Genomic DNA, 5,445 nt, shown 5'->3' with positions numbered 1-5,445 from the left:
AGTCCAATTTGGACTCCCTGGGGGCGCCACCTCCTGGATGTCGCCCTCTCTCTCCCCTAAAGCCCACTAAGGGCCCAATAACTTCCCGGGGGGGGGGGGTCCGGTAACCCTCCGGCACTCCGATTTTATCCGAAACCTCCCGGAACATTTTCGGTGTCCGAATAACATGGTCCAATATATCAATCTTCATGTCTCGACCATTTCGAGACTCCTCGTCATGTCCGTGATCATATCTGGGACTCTGAACTACCTTCGGTACATCAAAACACATAAACTCATAATATCGATCGTCATCGAACGTTAAGCGTGCGGACCCTATGGGTTCGAGAACTATGTAGACATGACTGAGACTCATCTCCGGTCAATAACCAATAGAGGAACCTGGATGCTCATATTGGTTCCTACATATTCTACGAAGATCTTTATCGGTCAAACCGCATAATAACATACGTTGTTCCTTTTTTCATCGGTATGTTACTTACCCGAGATTCGATCGTCGGTATCACCATACCTAGTTCAATCTCGTTACCGGCAAGTCTCTTTACTCATTCCGTAATGCATCATCTTGCAACTAACTCATTAGTCACATTGCTTGCAAGCCTTATAGTGATGTGCATTACCGAGAGGGCCCAGAGATACCTCTCCGACAATCGGAGTGACAAATCCTAATCTTGATCTATGCCAACTCAACAAACACCATCGGAGACACCTGTAGAGCATCTTTATAATCACCCAGTTACGTTGTGACGTTTGATAGCACACTAAGTGTTCCTCTGGTATTCGAGAGTTGCATAATCTCATAGTCAGAGGAACATGTATAAGTCATGAAGAAAGCAATAGCAATAAAACTTAACGATCATTATGCTAAGCTAACGGATGGGTCTTGTCCATCACATCATTCTCTAATGATGTGATCCCGTTCATCAAATGACAACACATGTCTATGGTCATGAAACTTAACCATCTTTGATTAACGAGCTAGTCAAGTAGAGGCATACTAGGGACACTCTATTTTATCTATGTATTCACACATGTACTAAATTTTCGGTTAATACAATTCTAGCATGAATAATAAACATTTATCATGATATAAGGAAATATAAATAACAACTTTATTATTGCCTCTAGGGCACATTCCTTCAGTCTCCCACTTGCACTAGAGTCAATAATCTAGTTCACATTGCCATGTGATTTAACACCAATAGTTCACATCTTTATGTGATTAACACCCATAGTTCACATCGCCATGTGACCAACACTCAAAAGGTTTACTAGAGTCAATAATCTAGTTCACATCGCTATGTGATTAACACCCAAGAGTAATAAGGTATGATCATGTTTTGCCTGTGAGAGAAATTTTAGCCTACGGGTCGGTAACATTCAGATCCATATGTATTTTGCAAATTTCTATGTCTACAATACTCTGCATGGAGCTACTCTAGCTAATTGCTCCCACTTTCAATATGTATCTAGATCGAGACTTAGAGTCATCCAGATCGGTGTCAAAGCTTGCATTGACGTAACTCTTTACGAGGAACTCTTTGTCACCTCCATAACCGAGAAATATATCCTTATTTCACTAAGGATAATTTTGACCGCTGTCCAGTGATCCACTCCTGGATCACTATTGTACCCTCTTGCCAAACTCATGGTGAGGTACACGGCATATCATACTTTATAGAACCTATGACTGAGGCATAGGGAATGACTTTTCATTCTCTTTCTATTTTCTGCCGTGGTTAGGTTTTGAGTCTTTACTCAACTTTACACCTTGCAACATAGGCAAGAACTCCTTCTTTGACTGTTCCATTTTGAACTACTTCAAAATCTTCCCAAGGTATGTACCCATTGAAAAAACTTATCAAGCATCTGGATCTATCCCTATAGATCTTGATGCTCAATGTGTAAGCAGCTTCACCAAGGTCTTTCTTTGAAAAACTCCTTTCAAACACTCCTTTATGCTTTCCAGAAAATTCTACATCATTTCCGATCAACAATATGTCATTCACATGTACTTATTAGAAAGGCTGTAGTGCTCCCACTCACTTTCCTGTAAATACAGGCTTCACCGCAAGTCTGTATAAAACTATATGCTTTGATCAACTCATCAAAGCGTATATTCCAACTCCGAGATGCTTGCACCAGTCCATAGATGGATCGCTGGAACTTGCACACTTTGTTAGTACCTTTAGGATTGACAACCTTGTTGTTGCATCATATACAACTCTTCTTTAAGAAATCCATTAAGGAATGCAGTTTTGACATCCATTTGCCAAATTTCATAAAATGCGGCAATTGCTAACATGATTCGGACAGACTTAAGCATCATCACGAGTGAAAAAATCTCATCGTAGTCAACACCTTGAACTTGTCGAAAAACCTTTTTGCGACAATTCGAGCTTTGTAGATGGTAACACTACTATCAGTGTCTGTCTTCCTCTTGAAGATCCATTTAATCTCAATGGCTCGCCGATCATCGGGCAAGTCAATCAAAGTCCATACTTTGTTCTCCTACATGGATCCTATCTCAGATTTCATGGCCTTAAGCCATTTCGCGGAATTTGGGCTCATCATCGCTTCCTCATAGTTCGTAGGTTTGTCATGGTCAAGTAACATGACCCCAGAATAGGATTACCGTACCACTCTGGTGCGGAACATACTCTGGTTGACCTACGAGGTTCGGTAGTAACTTGATCTGAAGTTTCATGATCATCATCATTAACTTCCTCACTAATTGGTGTAGGCATCACTGGAACTGATTTCTGTGATGAACCATTTTCCAATTCGAGAGAAGGTACAATTACCTCATCAAGTTCTACTTTCCTCCCACTCACTTCTTTCGAGAGAAACTCCTTCTCTAGAAAGGATCCATTATTAGCAATGAATATCTTGCCTTCAGATCTGTGATAGAAGGTGTACCCAACAGTCTCCTTTGGGTATCCTATGAAGACATATTTCTTCGATTTGGGTTCGAGCTTATCAGGTTGAAGCTTTTTCACATAAGCATCGCAGTCCCAAACTTTAAGAAACAACAACTTGGGTTTCTTGCCAAACCACAATTCATATGGTGTCGTCTCAACAGATTTAGATGGTGCCCGGTTTAACGTGAATGCAGCTGTCTCTAATGCATAACCCCAAAACGATAGTGATAAATCGGTAAGATACATCATAGATCGCACCATATCTAATAAAGTACGGTTATGACGTTCGGACACACCATTACGATGTGGTGTTCCAGGTGGCATGAGTTGAGAAACTATTCCACATCGTTTCAAATGAAGACCAAACTCGTAACTCAAATATTCGTCTCCGCGATCAGATCGTAGAAACTTTATTTTCTTGTTACGATGATTTTCCACTTCACTCTGAAATTTTTTGAACTTTTCAAATGCTTCAGACTTATGTTTCATCAAGTAGATATATCCATATCTGCTCAAATCATCTGTGAAGGTCAAAAAATAACGATACCTGCAGCGAGCCTTAACACTCATCGGACTGCATACATCAGTATCTATTATTTCCAATAAGTCTGTTGCTCGCTCCATTGTTCCGGAGAATGGAGTCTTAGTCATCTTGCCCATGAGGCATGGTTCGCAAGCATCAAGTGATTCATAATCAATAGATTCCAAAAGCCCATCAGCATGGAGTTTCTTCATGCGCTTTACACCAATATGACCTAAACGGCAGTGCCACAAAAAAGTTGCACTATCATTATTAAACTTATATCTTTTGGCATCAATTTTATGTGTATCACTGTGATCGAGATTCAGTAAACCATTTACATTGGATGTAAGACCATAGAAGGTTTTATTCATGTAAACAGAATAACAATTATTCTCTGACTTAAATGAATAACCGTGTCGCAGTAAACATGATCCAATCATATTTATGCTCAACGCAAACACCAAATAACATTTATTTAGTTCCAATACTAATCCCGAAGGAAAAGGGATTGTGTGATGGTGATCTTATCAACCTTGGAATCACTTCCAACACACATCATCACCTCGCCCTTAACTAGTCTCTGTTTATTTTTGCAACTCCCGTTTCGATACTACTCTTAGCAACTGAACCAGTATCAAATACCGAGGGGTTGCTATAAACATTAGTAAAGTACACATCAATAACATGTATATCAAATATACCTTTGTTCACTTTGCCATCCTTCTTATCCGCCAAGTATCTAGGGCAGTTCCACTTCCAGTGACCATTTCATTTGCAGTAGAAGCACTCAGTTTCAGGCTTGGGTCTAGCTTTGGGCTTCTTCATGGGAGTGGCAACTTGCTTGCCATTCTTCTTGAAGTTCCATTTCTTTCCCTTGCCCTTTTACTTGAAACTAGTGGTCTTGTCAACCATCAACATTTGATGCTTTTCTTGATTTCTACCTTCGTTGATTTCAGCATCACGAAGAACTCAGGAATCATTTTCGTCATCCCTTGCATATTATAGTTCATCACGAATTTCCAGTAACTTGGTGATAGTGACTAGAGAACTCTGTCAATCACTATTTTATCTGGAACATTAACTCCCACTTGATTCAAGCGATTGTAGTACTCGGACAATCTGAGCACATGCTCACTGGTTGAGCTATTCTGCTCCATCTTGTAGGCAAAGTACTTGTCAGACGTCTCATACCTCTCGACTCGGGCATGAGTCTGAAATACCAATTTCAGCTCTTGGAACATCTTATATGCTCCATGTTGTTCAAAACGTTTTTGAAGTCCGGTTCTAAGCCGTGAAGCATGGTGCACTAAACTATCAAGTAGTCATCATACCGACCTTGTCAAACGTTCATAACGTCTGCATCTGCTCCTGCAATAGTTCTGTCACCTAGCGGTGCATCAAGGACATAATTATTTTGTGCAGCAATGAGGATAATCCTCAGATCATGGACCTAGTCCGCATCATTGCTACTATCATCTTTCAACTTAGTTTTCTCTAGGAACATAGCATAAATAAAATGGGGAAGCTATGCGCGAGCTATTGATCTACAACATAGATATGCAAATACTATCAGGACTAAGTTCATGATAAATTTAAGTTCAATTAATCATATTACTTAGGAACTCCCACTTAGATAGACATCCTTCTAGTCATCTAAATGATCACGTGATCCATATCAACTAAACCATGTCTGATCATCACGTGAGATGGAGTAGTTTTCAATGGTGAACATCACTATGTTGATCATATCTACTATATGATTCACGCTTGACCTTTCGGTCTGAGTGTTCTGAGGCCATATCTGCATATGCTAGGCTCGTCAAGTTTAACCCGAGTATTCTGCGTGTGCAAAACTGGCTTGCACCCGTTGGATGTGAACGTAGAGCTTATCACACCCGATCATCACGTGGTGTCTCGGCACGACGAACTTTCGCAACTGTGCATACTCAGGGAGAACACTTGTACCTTGAAATTTAGTGAGAGATCATCTTATAATGCTAC

This window comes from Triticum aestivum, chromosome 5D (assembly GCF_018294505.1).
Source record: "Triticum aestivum cultivar Chinese Spring chromosome 5D, IWGSC CS RefSeq v2.1, whole genome shotgun sequence".
Lineage (NCBI taxonomy): Eukaryota > Viridiplantae > Streptophyta > Magnoliopsida > Poales > Poaceae > Triticum > Triticum aestivum.
Note: the sequence above shows the minus strand (reverse complement) of the source record.